The sequence below is a fragment of the Mixophyes fleayi genome, chromosome 6 (genome assembly GCF_038048845.1).
Source record: "Mixophyes fleayi isolate aMixFle1 chromosome 6, aMixFle1.hap1, whole genome shotgun sequence".
NCBI classification, from domain to species: Eukaryota; Metazoa; Chordata; class Amphibia; order Anura; family Limnodynastidae; genus Mixophyes; species Mixophyes fleayi.
Window position 1 is genome coordinate 60,679,970 of NC_134407.1, and position 17,797 is coordinate 60,697,766.

Below are 17,797 nucleotides of genomic sequence, written 5' to 3' on the forward strand. Positions count from 1 at the left end.
CTACATAAGTTGCTGTAGTGTAACAGCTACCTGCCTACAACCAAAGTATTTGAAAGCACTTGAACACTGAATAAAATACAAGTTTACACGATCAGATCGCGGTCAAAGCCTCAAGTTCCCAGACATATCAAACCCATTTTATAACTGCAAGAAGACTATGATATTCTGCACTGAAACACGGGCAACAGAACAAGTGTGAACCACATAGAAACCATTTGCATCCATCCTGTCTGCAGCAGTGTAGCCATGCACAGAGCCAGCATGCAGTGTGCTTGAGTGTTGTGTCCTAACAGCCTGCAGCGGTGGCTACATAGCATTGACTTGCATTTCCAATTACACTCACAGGCTGCTCCTCACTAAGCTGCAGCCTTTCAGCAGAAGAAGACGCTCAAATAGAGCTGAAAGGGAATTAAAGCCAAATCCGGTCAGCCCCTTTAAGAAAAACAATGACCTGAGTGTGGGAGGAGGGGCCGTATCCTGAGAATCAGGTGCATGTCTGAAGGGATGATGTCATCCTTCTAACGAGACCTGCCCAGGAGGGAAGAGACGAAACAGACGGATGCAGAGCAAGAGATTTCCCTAATTGCAGCATTCCAGATGGGAGGATTACCAGGAGTCGCTCCGGACTGCGTGCAGTTAGTGTGAGTATCCCAGATCGCATTCCTGCTCCAGCTTGTGCTGGGCAGATCCATGCCGTCTGAAGGTGACACACTGCTTGTTTATATAACTTAAGAACTGCAGGCCGACTGATTGCACTGAACACAGCCTAGATCTGTGCTTCTGTTAATAACCCAGTCACTGCTACCCGGGCCTATACTACGCTGCAACAGACTGACCTGCTTCTGCCATTACTCGTTTATTTTGATACAAGCATCTATGCGCAAATGTCTTGCAGGAAGATGTCCATTCATTGGGTTTCCATGTTGATCTGGTCCCAAGTTAATCATTGCACATCTATAGATCTTGCAAGAACGTGTTTCTAGGCGGTGTTGATATTTTTTCTCCAGTGTAAACAACACTTTGTGGATTTGCAATGCATTTACTTCATGTCATGTATTGTGGGTAAAAATAGCAGTGTAGAAAATATCTGTTGGACCTATGTGTTAAGGCCCATAATGCCTAGAGAGGCATATAGCAGATCAAACAAGTCAGTTGATGCAGTAAGGTTGCATGTTACAAATGCATGTCTATGAACGTCATAGTTGATATTGCTACATTAGTACTTTTCAGAGGACACAGTAATTGAGGTAAATAATGTGTTAAATTTATATGCAGAGTTGCTAAAATGTTAAAACTGCATTGATGATGGATGGTTGTGTGTAGCTGTTTTTCTTTATGAACTACAAAGTATTTACTCAATTTTAGCCTGCTCTTAAACAACGCTGTACATGCATTCCCATTCTGATGGGAAGGGTTAAGACTTAAAGGTTGAAAAAAAAAAAAAAAAAAAAAGCTACCACAATACACTTGTTTTATGTGCTTGAGGCACCCCAATTGTGTTAGCAGTAAGTTTTGATTATTCTGCCCAATATGGGGTTCAATTTTTTTACAGCAATGTTTTGGATATGATGTCACTGGGTTTGATCAGCACTGTTGACTTTTTTTTATATATATTTTGTTTAAAGCTATTTATAAAATGTATTTTTTTTTTACATTTATCTTGACAACTCTGTGGTTCATATGTTGTGTAAACATAACTAAACTCAGCAATACAGGTTTTCATACATAAAGGCAAATGGCTTTTTTAAGCAGAAATCCCAGTTAGGTTTTTTTTTCTTTACTTAAATAGGTACCTTTTTACATGCATCTCTTTGGAGGGAAAACAAGTATAATTGCCAGACACAGGCAGCCTGCTACACAGGCACAGGCTCTCAGCATGTCATGGGGAGGGGGAGGATGTCACAGTGATAAGAGTTCAGAAGGTCAGTCCAAAGCCTGCTCTTTTCATCATGTGACTGTGGTTGCCATGGTTGTTACATAACGCTGTGAGAAATCTATAGGATGATCAATCATTGATGGCAATGTGAAGAAACACACCAAGGAAAAATGAAATTGTCAAGCCGTTTTTTATAGCATTTCACATTGATTTTTGTTAAAAAAATAAATAAAAAAAATGAACCCCAAAACTTTTTTTTCTTCAAGGGATTACTGTTTGTGTGTAATAGTTATAGGCACCCTTTTTATGTGGATGGAATACAAAATGGAAATCTGAATAGGAGTAATTTATCTTTTTTTTTTTTCTATTCGCGTGTGTGGGCTATTCAAGCTTTTATAAAAATTCACAAAAATGCAGTACTCGCTTTGTCTGGTATATACGAGAATTTATTGCATTAAATGAAACCTTTACATGTATTGGGGTATGTCCTCCTTCATCACACATAGCATTAGTTTGAGCTTGCATTTAAGGGATGTGAAACTTAAAATCATTACTCCTAGTGTTAGCATCCTGCATTGTGTTCCATTCTGTAATGTTTGTCATATTACAACGCTTTGTAAATCATAGAAACCCTATTATTTCTTATTATCATCACCATTTATTTGTATAGCACCACTGATTCTGCAGCGCTGTACAGAGAACTCATTCACATCAGTCCCTGCCCCATTGGAGCTTACAGTCTAAATTCCCTAACATACACACACAGACATACAGAGAGACTAGGGCCAATTTTGATAGGAGCCAATTAACCTACTAGTTTGTTTTTGGAGTGTGGGAGGAAACCAGAGCACCCGGAGGAAACCCACGCAAACACGTGGGGGGACCTACAAACTCCACTCAGATAAGGCCATGGCTGGGAATTGAACTCATGACCCCATTGCTGTGAGGCAGAAGTGCTAACCACTTAGCCACCTTGCTGCTCATATTATTATACTTTTATATAACTATAGCTGAAACACATGGAAAAACACTTATTGATTGAATTTGATATGTTCTACCAGTGTCTGGGGAAAAAAAAGCATCTTAAACGCAGTGGGTATGTAGCCTAAAACATTAAATCTGTGGTTCAAGGATGCTTATGTAGGACATAAAGCTCAAATAGCAAATTGTATCATGTCCATTCTTCAAACTTTTTACTTTGTCACCAACCATGTTTCTATGTGTGACTAACAATCCGGATCAGGACATTTCTGTTAACTAGGAGACTGCAAACAGAAATGTTAAAATTGCCTCAGAGTGATGCTACAGAGCCTTTCCCTCTTAAAATCAGAACTTTTAGCAAAGGAATGGGACAGTATGACTGACTGACTTGCTTAACTACTAAATCTTCACTTGTTTTGGTTCAGTAATACACAGGCGTTGATTTATATATCAATATCCAAAAGTGGTTTCACTTGCTCTTTAAACTAGGCAGCAATTCATTTATTTTAATATTAGTTTTGTTTTAGATATTTATTTTTGCCAAAAATGCACATGATTCTTCTATCCTTAATGATCCACAAAAACATTTGGCTGTTTTTGGCAGCAATAAAACTTGGGTTTAGTTTAGCTTTCAACATTTATGTCAGTGTATGTCTGTGTGTCAATGCTTATGTTGCAGCAGATGTCCTGTAGCTTAGTAAAGACATTGAAAATGAACATCATATTCATTTTCTAACTTGGTGGACTTCATTATAGTGTGAAATTGCTTTCAGATATCCATGTGGTTATTTTTGTGTCATAATACAATGAAATTGTGCAAGCAGATGAGCTCTGTAGATTCCAGAACTGGGTTCCAACCATGAAAAGTTACCATATGTTAAAGTAAGGTAAATATGTCTTCTAGACTAAACATACACAAAAGTATCCAAAAGACACAGACTATGATTTTAAGATGAAGACTCTGTATATATTTGTTTTTTCTTTAACTTACCATAGAATACTGTACTGTAGAAAAGTTGGCTTGTAGTAAAAAAAAATAAAAAAATACTTATTTACGCAAAATGACATCATTATTGATTTTGGATATTGAAAGTGATTAATTTATCACTATGACTGGTGCTGTAACTATACTCACTGCACTTCTCTGAGAATCATGGTTATAACAGCCTACACAATGTAATGCATCATGTATGGGTGTAACACCATCTCTGAACCTGTACTGTTACTGACCGTAGACAAACATAAAAATGCCCTTCCTCGCACAATAAGACTTTGCTGTAGTCTTCAAGCATTTTCTAAAAACCCACATGGAATGGAAGCCCCCTTCATACAAGCTTATAAAATTCCTCATTCACCACTTATGATCCCTAGTGTACCCTGTTACCACTCTTTACACAGTTCACACAAGATAACAACTCTCTGACTCAGAGCTGGATTAAGGCTTTGTGGGGGCCCAGGGCACTTAGGACATGAGGCCCCCTATTGTTTAAAATTAAGGGCATAGTGTCATCATTCATAAGAGCGGAAAATAATGTTATAGTTATCCTCATATCGCTCTCATTTCAGCCCCCTCTGTGCCCCTCTCATTGTTATGGCAAATTCTCACCATTGTAGACCCCTCCTCTCCCATAGGTTTCATTGTAGCCCCCTCCCTCCCATAGGTTTAATTGCAGCCCCCCTCCATCCTCTCCCATAGGTTTCATTGTAGCCCCCCTCCCTCCCATAGGTTTAATTGCAGGCCCCCTCCCTCCTCTCCCATAGGTTTCATTGTAGCCCCCCTCCATCCCCTCCCATAGGTTTCATTGCAGCCCCCCTCCCTCCTCTCCCATAGGTTTCATTGCAGCCCCCCTCCATCCTCTCCCATAGGTTTCATTGCAGCCCCCCTCCATCCTCTCCCATAGGTTTCATTGCAGCCCCCCTCCCTCCCCTCCAATAGGTTTCATTGTAGGTCCCCTCCCATAGGTTTCATTGTAGCCCCCCTCCATCCTCTCCCATAGGTTTCATTGCAGCCCCCTCCCTCCTCTCCCATAGACTTCATTACAGCTCCACTACCTCCTCTCCCATAGATTTCATTGCAGCCCCCCCTACCTCCTCTCCCATAGGTTTCATTGCAGGCCCATTCATGGTTCCTGCAGCTCTACTTTGTGCTCCTTGCTACTCGCAGGAAGTGATTACACTTTCTCTTTAAGCACTGCACTGTGGGGCTGTCGGTGATTGTTATTGGTCTCATGCATTTATATATAAATGCATGAGACTAACCTTTCTGTACAGACTGTTTGCAGTGTGACTGGATCATACAGGCCACTAAGCACTTTTTACCTTTGCAATCTGCTGGACCAATATACAATATATTGCACTTAACCTCATGTATTATGCTCCCATTGTCCTATAGATTGTAAGCTTGTGGGCAGGGCCTTCTTACCTCTCGGATCTGTCTGTAATACTTTTGTAATACTATTGTTTTATTCCTGTTCCCAATTGTAAAGTGCTATAAAATATGCTGGCCCTATATAAACAACTGTTGATGAGAAGCCACTTCATAATATGCCATCATACAGAACTGAGGGCTTGGTCAAGGTTCTGACATGACAATGTGGTTTTAAAATGGTTGTTCACATTCAGTCTTAACCAAGCATTCTTAAGTATCGGGGATGAATTTTGGAAATCTGATCATCTGGTAGTCACACAAAATGGCACTGCTGGTTGCCTTTAGTAAATGTTGCGCTATATATCTTGCTGATGGTCTCTACCACTTCTTCATTTGAAGCCTCATATTGCTTTGTAGAGATGTTATCATCATCACCATTTATTTATATAACGCCACTGATTCCGCAGCGCTGTACAGAGAACTCAGTCACATCAGTCCCTGCTCCATTGGGGCTTACAATCTAAATTCCCACACACAGACAGAGAGACTAGGGTCAATTTTGATAGCAGCCAATTAACCTACCAGTATTTTTTTGGAGTGTGGGAGGAAACCGGAGCACCTGGAGGAAGCCCACGCAAACACGGGGAGAACATACAAACTCCACGCAGATAGGGTCATGGTCGGGAATTGAACTTATGACCCCATTACTGTGAGGCAGAAGTGCTTACCACTTAGCCACCTTGCTGCCCCAAGACCGTTTAATAACTGGAAAAGTGGTGTTAACGTTTTAGGACGCAATGGTAGGAATGAGCCTAAATGAAGCCTTTTGTCTTATTTATCTATTTTACTTTTTATGCGCTTTGCGCTGTTGGCAGCTGAAAAGCCTGTTAATAGTGTAGGTGTGAACACTGCAGTTTTTTCCTTTCCGCTTGTGATACTATGGTTGACCCTGTGACAAAATTTCAGTGACCGATTATCTGTGCTCTACTAGTCATAAATGTTAGCGCGGTATTTAAATATCTTTTAGCTTACCATTTCTCTTAGATGGCAAATTACTCGAGTCGCCGTATTCCTCGGGAGCACCTTTTGTTCCAGTCTTTGGCTCCCATTGATGAGCATGGTTTTGGAGATGCATATAACCTAGTATAGTGTGGAGTTGGTATGTAGGTAGCTATCCAGATGGAAGTGTGATGTAATTTGTAAAACCACATATTGGTTCAGTTACAAATAATTGCTGTAGAATTAATAAATGTCTACATTCTCCTAAGCTGCAGCCTACATAATATTTTAGTTGGCATGGATGAATGAGAAATATATTCCATGTGTTCGGTTTAGCTCTAGGGTGGAAATGTCAGAATTTAAAAATAGAACGTGATTAGATGTGTGCAATTAGGAATATTATTTTGTAATAAAAATTGAGCACTATAACTGTTTTGAAATTTCTGGATATAATCAATATTTAAACTTTCATGACAAGTATACTAAAGTACTAGTATCTCATAATGGGGTGTCACCTAATGGGTTGTGTAGAGAAAAGGTATTTAGGAAAAGAATAAGAATGTAAATGCTTGTAATGTCTACCAATGCATGATACCATATCTTCTTAAATGTCTTGTCTTTCCCAGCATATAATCTTTAGCGGTTTTATTAAGCAGGGTTCCAGAGAGGGAAGATTCGGAGGCAGGGACTAAAAGTGAAAGTCAGATGCCCAATGGAGGAGGCTCAGATTTCTTTCTAAGGAGATACCCAGTGAATGCTGATGTGAGCAACAGAGGTCTTGCCTATATTTATGTACTGGGACCCTGCTCAAAAGAACAACACATTTTAGAGCTGTAGGGACATTCCTTCAATTATCGCCACCTTGCAAATGTAATGATAGACTTGCCTTATTCTCATTGCCAAGGTAAACTTCATATAAAAGTACTTTAACAAAATCACCCATTATCACTTGTATGGCATGACATTTGTTTTTAAGTCTTTTCCCACAGATTATTCAGCAGACTATTGAAATTTTATGAAGTCTCTTGGACTCCTGGAAGAGCAGGCCTTCCTCCTGGATCCTCCCACTTCATTGTTGAACTAGGCAGAGGCAGGGCTTAATGATCAGATCGCATTATCATAGCCCTGCCTCCTGCTGCAAATGGGTTCATTGCTGAGGGCGGAGTCATCATGATGTGATTGTGTCACTGCAAACCGTCCCACACCTGCCACTCGGTTTGAAATGTTGGCAAATATACTTGTATCTGTTTCACAAGAATTAAAGATACACTGACCCAGTTTTTCTCTAAAACTTTCCCACATAACAGGCTTTCCCAAATGCAGTCCCACCAGGAGCCCTAACAGTGCATGTTTTCCACATCTCCTTGCTGGCGCACAGATGTAGTCATTACTGACTGACTGACGTGAAAAGATTTCACTTGTGACCTGGAAGACCTGCACTGTTAGCGGGGCCTGAGACTGGGTTTGGGAAACTCTGCATGTATCTAATGGACTTATATACAATTACAGTGATCTTCCCAGAACATTTTGCCAGCCGGGTGGCATTAAGAAGCAGCTGGGTGCGGTCAGTGTAATACTTTGCAATGCTATTGAAAAATGTTGGAGGTTGTTGCCCACACCTGCCAGGACTGGTCAGACTGATGGTCAGTAGGCTAACACACACTGCTGGCTGTAGTGGTCACATTGTGCCTGTTCTAATAGGAGAAACAATGGTTTATTCCAGGGTTTCCCAAACCCAGTCCTCAGGGCTCCCTAACAGTGCAGGTTTTTCAAATCTCCATGCTGGAGCACAGGTGTAGTCATTACTGACTGACACATTGTAACAGATCCACAGGTGGTCCTAATTATGTCACATGTGATCCAGAAAACCTGCACTGTTAGGGAGCCCTGAGGACTGGGTTTGGGAAACCCTGGTTTATTCTATTATAATAGGACTCTGTTGGGCTCCAAGAACCGGTTGGCAAGTAAAAACAGCCGTGGGGAACACCTGGGAAATAAGTGCTAGGGAGAACACTGAATTATATAACCATTTGTACAGAGAGGCTGTACATTGGGTGACTGTGCCCATTTGATTGGCCACAATTGTTCTAGTTGTCTCATCAGGTGATGCTTCCTCTTTGTGCTAGTTCACACCCCCGCCATCATCTACACCACTACATTTCCATATTGTAGATAAAGGAACTTGGTTTTTGTTTTGTTTGTTTTTTTTTAAATATATTATTATTTATTATTGTATTTAGTCATACATTTGTTTAGGACAGGAGGAAGGGGAGAAGAGTAGTGAGCATAAGGTACAAGGGTCAGTCATGACCTAAAAATAGACTGTATTTACCCTTTCCTAAGTTTCGGTGTTTGTTTTTATTGATTTGAATAAATGCTCATTTTCTCTGGGTCCCAGAACTTACTGAATAGCTGATGAGTCGCTATTCTGTCTCTACTAATGGTAGGCCACTTGTATAAGCAATACAACTTTTATAAGCAAAGTTCCTGATGTAACTATTCTTTTGTACTGTACAAAATGAGTACAGCATCTTACTGTTTTGGGTGATGACCCAACTATTGTGATATACTTAAATATCAAATACATTTAAATTTACATTTGAAATGGGAGAAAAAGGGTATCTGTAATGGCAGGAAGAATTGTGATGGGTTACAGATTGGTTACCTAATAAAATAAATATCTAATGGAATACAATTGGAAATGTATTGGCCTTAAAAATTAGATTTATTGATCCGTGTGGATGTCTGAGAGACAGTACAGATGGCCTTCTGCTAAAAGGGTAGCCCGCAGACGATTGTGCTATGTGTGTGCATGTTTTGTCATGTTTTGCAATAGCATATGTGTATACGCAACCTCTGACTGTCAAACGTCACTCTTGCTCAGTGAATAAAACAGTGACACCTGACGAAATGTGTTGTGTGCTAATGTAAGTTAACGTGGATAATTTTATTTGCAACTTTATTGGAGCTGCTTTAACTTGCACACCGATGGGAACGTATGACCGTTTCATACTGTACTTCGTGCTTCATTCTCTTCCATTTAACCCTTGTGGTCATTGATCATGCACTTTTAAAGGGATCAGTAATTGCAACTTATTGGAGTTATAAACAGTTTTCTGTGGGAAAGAATCTGCAAATGCTCATGTGCCCTCATGCTAAATATTAGGGTGGCTTATTCTGTGCTTTATAATGTTGATGTATAAGAAAAGAGAAAGCTCTATATATTTTCTAATTCGTGATCTACCTTTCTCTTAGAACTAGAATTAAGGAGGGAATGAACATGAAGTATTCTAATATATTATAAATATATGTTCTTTTAAACTGGGTGTTAAATCATGCAGGCTTGACATCTAGAGAGAGAGAGAGAAGCATCTTGTGCAGAGGCCTTGCATGAATCTGTCACATGACTGCATGCCCTCTCCAATATTCCCGTTTGTTGACCCACTTACTGCAAAGGAAGAGGCAGTGCTATGTATTAACTTTAGCTGCCAGCACGGGTGAAATAGCCTAGTCGAGTTAGTGTATTGTTGTATAAGGCTGCTATATTCAGAAATAAAATGGTTAATAAAAGGGGAAGGAAGAAGTGATTGCCTGCTATTGGCTGACTATTTTAGGTAATAACTGCTATTGCTCTGTGTGATGCTCATAATACTTTGAGTAGAGATCCCTGTGGTGAATGCTGCACTGTAGTCTAGAGTCGAACAAGGAGGGTGCAGCTGTACAGTGTATTATAAAGATGCTGTGTGTGTGTGTGTGTGTGTGTGTGTGTGTATGTATGTATGTATATATATATATATATATATAAATATATCAAGATAGGCCATGTAACCATGACCACTCTTGTCGGTGCCTGTACAGAGTAGATGGTTTGTGTTTCTGTCAGCTCCTGGTATATCAGCGTTATCATTAGCATAGCTGTCAGTTGCTTCAGCCTCAGGGACTGCAGTCCTGGGCCAGAGTGCTCTATGAGGCTGTCTTTATTTAGCCTTTTTCTCTCTAGCAGAATAATCTTTATGGCAAATCGGGAAGCAGCACTAACCAATCGGAGCACAAAGACACAGGAATGGGTGTAAGTTGTCATGAAAACAAAGATTGTTGCTGGAGCCATGATATGCTAATTTTCCGCTTTCGATTTATCCAGCTAACTCATACACAGCTGGTCCTACAAAAAAACAAACCTTTTATATTCATTCATGATGACATTTTCTTTCAATGTTTGGGACACATTTGGTTGGTCCAGTCTTTCTGGCTTTATATATATATATATATATATATATATATATATATATATATATATATATATATATATATATATATATATATATATATATATATATATTCTATTCTATATCATATGCAGCAGGATATTGTAATGTCATGACAAAATGTTATGTAAATAATTAACGTTTTCTGGTTCACCCACGCGATTATGGTCATGATTATTGATCGTTAAGTTCCGTTTCAGTTGACACAATCAATAAAGCAGTCTGATGAAGAGAGCCTGTGATTCATTTGGCAAACTGTCACAGTACTTAAACAGAAATACTCACTATATGTTGATCTGTTCATGTGCACGATGCTTTCTATTGATATGCTTTTGTTTTGACAAATGTACAGTGCAACAAGTTCAGTTCCACTACTCTAAGTTATTGTTTTCCTTGTCTACAAAGTAAATGTTTTTTTCCATAGAACCATTTTCCATGTGATTTGGCCTTTTTTTTTTTTTTTTTTGTAGTAATGCATGTGCTTTTCTGTAGTCGCACTGTGCCATTTCTAACACCGGCACTAACTGCATAGAGACATAGGTTGGTCCAGAAAGTGTCAGCGTGGGTCAAGGGCCGGATTAAGGTAATGGAGGCCCCTGGGCTAAGGGGACCTCCATTCCCCTGTGATGCCCCCCCCCCTGTTTTTTAAGATTAAGAATATTAAATTGTTTAGACTGTTATGTTTTTAAAATTAAACTGTGTTTGCTTAATTGTTCCTAGTGCAAGGGGATGTGTTTGCCAGCATCCTTGTATCCTCTCTCTCTTTGCAGTCATGTGTTACCCCTTTGCGCTGGTCTCTGGCATTTTAGACCTGGCTATGGTCCCAATGATGTAAAACCTACCTCTGCCACTAGGCTATGTTTAAAACCCCACTGTATTGGGAGGGGTCTATTACATATGGGCTGTTAAGTCATGCAGACTGTACTGGTAGCGAGCAAAGCATTTTGTGCTAAGGCCTGCGTGAAGCTGTCACAAGGGGAACTTTGGGAGGACAATTATAGGTGCGATAAACAGTTAACATTGTAAGTTGCTGTAGGAAAAAACACTTCTTATTTCACCTACCAGGGCTGGTGCTAGCATGTCTGGTGCCTCCCTGCAAAAAATAAATTTGCACCCTCCTCTTTTATGAATTATTTGTTCATTCAATAATGCTTTTCTTTTATTACAAATTATATTATAAACTTTCATAAAGAGAATAATACAAGTACATTAACAGCATACATTTATTGTTCTATGAATAATCTAAATGAAGAATTTGTATTCTTTGCAATAAAATGTAACATTTTGAGCACATTCATTTGGTGAGAAGTATAGAAGAGAAATAAATGCCCCTTCATCACACTGTGCCCCATATTTCGTCACACTGTGCCCCATATTTCGTCACACTTTTCTCTTTTTCTCTTCATCACATTGTTCTCTTCTCCATCACCCCCCTCACTGTGCCTGCCAGCATCACCCCCCCCCCACACTGTTTCACCCCTGCAGCAATCCCCCCCCCCCCTCGTATTTTCACACTATCCCCTCTATTTTTAATTACCTTTTATGGTCTTTTCTTCTTACTCTTCTGTCTTCTTATCTTCGGCACCCTCTTCTGTGCATGATGACGTAATTCTTCTTCTTTTTGATATCCACTTTGAGGAGATTAGGTTGGTGCTATTTTATTGTATTGTTGTACCTTCTGGCCAATTCTAACATTTTTATTTATAATTGGGAGAATGGACATCTACATAAATGCACATGGCTAGAACCATAATTAAATAGTGCATCCTAATGAAAAATAGTTTGCATTACATTTTACTAATCTCCTTTAATGGGAATACCTTATATTACAAATGATATTCGTTATTGATTATCTAGATCAGTTGTGCACAAGTGGTTGATGGCAGTCTACCATTTAATCACAGGGCAGTCACCAGTGAACTGCGATGTCACCTTTGTGACAGTCATTAGCGGAAACTCAGTGTAGGGTGGGGCCATACAGCCTCAGAGATGAGATAAGTAGATCAGTTGTGGAAGCCTTCAAAAGATATATATATTTATTATTGTTCTACCCATATTTTTCTCCGCTTGGAATTCTGACAATTTTATTGGGAACCCAAAGGGATTTCATAATTAAATATATAGTCTGTTACTAATGTTATGTGTCTGCGTAGATGGCTTGGGAGTAGTAGAAGAGGCAGTTCTACATATTTAATATTAGTAATTCATTTGTATGTCTGTATAATATAACATATTTTAGTGAAAAATATTCCCAACTTTTATAGTAGTAATTTGTATTTATCAAAATAGATCTGACTAGTAGGCTTTGTTTCTTGGCTTTTTTTTTACCTAATTATTTTTCTGGCTCTATTCAACTGGAAACATTCAGACTCTGGGACATGACTGTTTAGTTCCTTTCTGTCTAAGTTTTATGACCTACACTTTTCGAGTGTGTATTCTCTTCTACATCCTGTTTTCAGAGGTCTTTGTCAGGAATACCAATCATGTGTAATTAAACAATTAATCTGCTTCCTGAAACTCCTATTACCTCATATGGCAAATCCTGAGGCTGTGTTGCAGTTTTGTTGAGAACTGAACAAATGAGATATCTTCTTATAATCTTATATCCCTGAGAATGTGGTATAGGTTTAGTCTAAAGATGGGTACACACTACACTGTTTTCGTCCAATAATCGGCTCAAACAGCCGACATACGACCGCTCGTTCAAAAGTCGGGTCAGTGTGTGCAGTGACACGATGGTCGAAAGTCTGCCCAAATGGACGATTGTCGCCTCATTTGGTTGGTCGTACCGTTTAATATTTTCGTTCCAATCTCGTTTCCGTTGTGTAGTGTGTATAAACTTCCGACCGATCCACAACAGTGAGTACGAAATTACAGTCATTGCTCACGACAACATGGCTGTAAAAAGTCGCTAAAGGGACGTCCGCTCTTCCCTTCATCGTCCTAAACAAGGCTAGTGTGTATGCAGTCCATGGACCGAGCGATCGGAACATCGATCGCATGTAAAATCGCTCGGCATAAAAAGTTGGTCGAAATTTCTGTAGTGTGTACCCAGCTTAAGATATAGTTTATTACAGCAATCTGTTTACTTTTGTGTTTGTAGCAGTTTGCACCTGTCTGGTTAGGCTGTGTTGTACCCTTTATGTAAAAATGTATCCTGGTTATCCTCTAACTCTGTGATATTCCTCTAGAGCAGGGGTCAGCAACATTTTTCTATCAGTGCACTGGCGAAATTCTTTTCAAGCCCACGCGTGCCAAATGTATGTGTGTGTGTATATGTATGTATATATATATGTGTATGTGTGTGTGTGTGTATATATATATATATATATATATATATATATATATATATATATATATATATATATATATATATATATTATTTATTAATTACATATACAAAGTTTTCATGTCGTCCCTCATACTTGAGCCCCCAGTAGATGTCGTCCCTCATACTTGAGCCCCCAGTAGATGTAGTCCTTCATATTTACCTGGAGTCAGCATCTTTCGTTCCACAACGGAACCTGGGAGCCTCTACACTAAAGCAGCTGCAGATGAATGAAACTGAGCTTCTGCACATGCGCAGCAGCTCCGTTTTGGCTTCTTTTGGTGGGACAGCTCGGAGCTCCTGAGTGCCAGATGAAATTGGTCTGCGTGCCCGGGGTTGTCACCCCCTGCTCTAGAGTATGTGGTGATTTCCACACATCCCATCAAAGCCCAACGGCATAATAACTTGATTTTTCAACAGAATGGTGATGGACAAGGCAGCCTAGAAGGGACACTGTTCTACAAACCAGCAGCTAAAACCTTATTACCATGTGAGGTTTGTATTTATTCTACGCCCACTCCTAGCTGGTCTAGAGCACTAGGAGCAAAGCTACACCGTCGGCTGGAAGAGAAGCATGGGATGCTTTGTGTTGCATCTGTGTTCCTGATGTCCTTCTTCAAGGTCAATGGCTGTTCCAGCTCTGCCTGGTTAGTTGGCACTGAAATTTTGCTTAAGCATATCTTAATTGCGGCATGTTGTGCTTTGAGATGAGGAGTTTATATGTACGTTCAATACGGTAACAGCGTGGAGAAACGAGTCAACGATCCATTTAAGGATGTGTCCAATATTGTCTTGGATGTAGCCTTAATCTAAGCCTTTTATTAGGCATCTTTGCAAGTGCCATAGGCTTTGTGCATATATCTGTGTTGATGGTGACCGTAATATTTTTTTGAGTGACACATCTATATGTTAGATTAAAAATTTCATGTTTCTTAAGATACATGCAGATGGAAATAAAGCCAAATGTACAAATGCATTTTTTTTAAACTCTTTATTTAGAAAGGAAACAGCATGAGAAATACAAACAGCAGAATGATCAAAAGGATATGAGTAAAATGTATCCTCTTATTTTTATATTTTATACTAGTGGGGGAGAGGTAGATGGATCAGGGCTTTGGGAAGGAGGTAGAAGGTGAGAAGGAGAGGGGGTGAGTAGGAAAGGCACAAATTTCAACAGTGATATCACGATTGACAATATATGCAACATGTCTGGGGACAATCAACCTATACAATTAGAAAACAATCTTCAACATAGACGAGGTTCTTGCCCCAGCCTGGGGGATCCGGAGGTGACCCAAGGGCTATATGTCAATAGCAGGAGGGAGAGTCGAGGAGGATATGCAGCTACGACTTTCTTGTACTTACTACGGTGTTTAAACCTTGCTGAATTTATATGATTTGTCGTGTAGGTAGTATGTAATACTCCCTATACTTGCGATATGTAATTCCATAGCTCCTGCATGAAGGGAGGATTATGGTCTATGGTTTGGCTCTTAGGGACTTAGCAGCTTCCAGTATATGAGAGAGAAGTTTGTTAGAAAGGGAGCTCTCATCAGGAAAGGGGCGAGAGAGAAGGAAAGACCAAGGGTCCTTATTGACCTGTTGTTCAGACATGGGGCTACATTTACTAAACTGCGAGTTTGAAAAAAGTGGGGATGTTGCCTATAGCAACCAATCAGATTCTAGCTGTCATTTATTTAGTACCTTCTACAAAATGATAGCTAGAATCTGATTGGTTGCTATAGGCAACATCCCCACTTTTTCAAACCCGCAGCTTAGCAAATCTAGCCCATGGTGTTTATAAGTGCGAGAACCATGGTCCAGAAAGGGACTATATGAGGGGAGGTCCATCATATATGTAGCATTGTACCCCTTTGACCACATTCCTGCCAGCAGCTCGAAGTGGCCGTGGGAAACATTCTAGATAATTTGTCTGGCGCATAGTACCACCTATAGTACAGTTTGTATGCAGTTTCCTTAATTAGTGTAGAGATTGAGCTCTTGGCAATTTGGCAATTCCCTCTCGGACCTCCTCCCAATTAGACTCGTCCAGGGGAGGTCCCAGGTCTCTTTCGTATTCCTGTTCATGCCGACCTGGTGTGTTGAAGGTGATCTCTATCAGCCAATATAGGGGCATAGCTTCTCCATATCACTAGGTCCTGTTTGATTTTAATCAGGGGTGGGGGGATTTTCTCGATATAGCTTATTATAGGAGGAGGTGATGTAGATGCCAAGATATTTGATCTTGTTGGGCTGCCAGCGTAAGGCAAAATTAGACAGTAGGCTTGTCTGGAGGGGAGGGGTGACATGGGGGAGCATGGCCTCCGATTTGGTAAAATTAATTTTATATTCTGAGAGAAGGCCATACTCATCTATGAGGCTATATAGGGTGGGCAATGAGTCCTGGGGATTCGTGCGAGAGAGGAGTATGTTGTCCGCAATGAGGGAGACCTTAAATTCCTGGGGTCCCACCTCCACACCCGTTACCATAGCCATCTGCCTAATCATTGTCGCCAGGTGCTCTATAACAAGCACAAAGATTGGGGGTGGGGAAGTTGTAAAGGGCAGAGACCGCCTTCAGAAATTCTGCCGAGAAGCCGTATGCCTTCAGGACATGAAACATAAAGTACGAATGCATATTTTTATTTTTTGTACGTATTCAAGTCGCAATTTTGCGTCCAACTGTAAATGAAGGCCATTATGATTTAACGAAGGATAAGGAATAGGCTTCCAGCTCTTAAGTTTCCACTTGTCTCAAAGTGGATGACCACTTGAAAGCAGAACTTTTACCTACACGAAGCTGCACATTAAACCAATATCTGAAAAGATGAAGCATAGCTTGACATAGGCTTCTTCCAAATTCACATTTTCACATGTCTGCAGTCTTCTGGGCAGGCGTGAAGTCTTGTTAATCTGTGAAAATATCCCATGTAGTAGCAGGAGCCAGGGGCAGATCTAGAAAATATTTCTACCCCGGGCGATTTAGGGGGATATGGGGGGGGGGGGCGCGATTTAGGCCCCGCCCCCTTTCTGCCATCTAAGGCTGCCGGCGGCTGCACACTATGTGCAGGTCCGCTCGGCAGTGACAATGTGCTGCCTGACTGCTGTGATTGTGTTTAAAACACAATCAGAGCAGCCGGGCAGCACATTGTCACTGCCGAGCGGACCTGCACATAGTGTGCAGTCGCCGGCAGCAAGCCCCTGCTAGGGGGGGCGATTGCCCCGATCGCGCCCCCCCCCCTGGATCCGCCACTGGCAGGAGCATGCTCATTAGTTTCTACGAGGAAGTTAGTGGGAACTTAGACCAGGGCAGCACAGTAGATGTGGTCTACTTAGATTTTGCAAAGGCCTTTGATACAGTGTCACACAAGAGGCCGGTTTACAAAATAAGGGAACTGGGTCTAGGAATCAACATTTGTACTTGGATCGAAAACTGGTTAGAGAATAGGGAACAGAGCGTTGTGATAAATGGAACATTTTCTAATTGGTCAAAGGTCTTAAGTGGAGTACCTCAAGGTTCCATGCTGGGGCCACTCCTTTTTAATATATTTATTAATGACCTTGGTGATGGTTTAGAGAGTAAAGTTTCTATTTTTGCAGATGACACTAAACTCTGTAAGGTAATAAAATCAGAGCAAGATGTAGCTTCTCTACAGAGGGACTTAAATAAACTGGAGGATTGGGCGGCCAAATGGAATATGAAGTTTAACACAGATAAATGTAAGGTTATGCATTCAGGGATCAAAAACAAGAGCGCAATCTATAAATTAAATGGAAGTAATTTAGGAGAATCTATAATGGAAAAGGATATGGGAGTGCTCGTAGACAATAGACTTAGCAATAGTGCTCAATGTCAAGCAGCAGCTGCAGGGGCAAATAAAGTATTGGCATGCATAAAAAGGGGCATAGATGCAAGGGAAGACAGTGTAATTTTGTCACTGTATAAATCATTGGTAAGACCTCATCTTGAATATGCAGTA

General features: G+C 40.4%; 1 protein-coding gene across 3 annotated transcripts in view; it reads left to right on the top strand.

Annotated features, from left to right (window-relative positions):
• The first annotated feature begins 345 nt into the window (after positions 1–345).
• The window catches only part of USP54 (ubiquitin specific peptidase 54), a 94,882-nt gene continuing 77,430 nt past the window's right edge, over positions 346–17,797 (top strand). The window contains exon 1 of one of the 3 annotated variants that reach the window (XM_075216700.1): positions 346–641. The gene's annotated coding sequence lies outside the window, so the exon portion shown is untranslated. The remainder of the gene's footprint in view (positions 642–17,797) is intronic. The other 2 variants (XM_075216698.1, XM_075216697.1) reach the window with 2 other exon arrangements.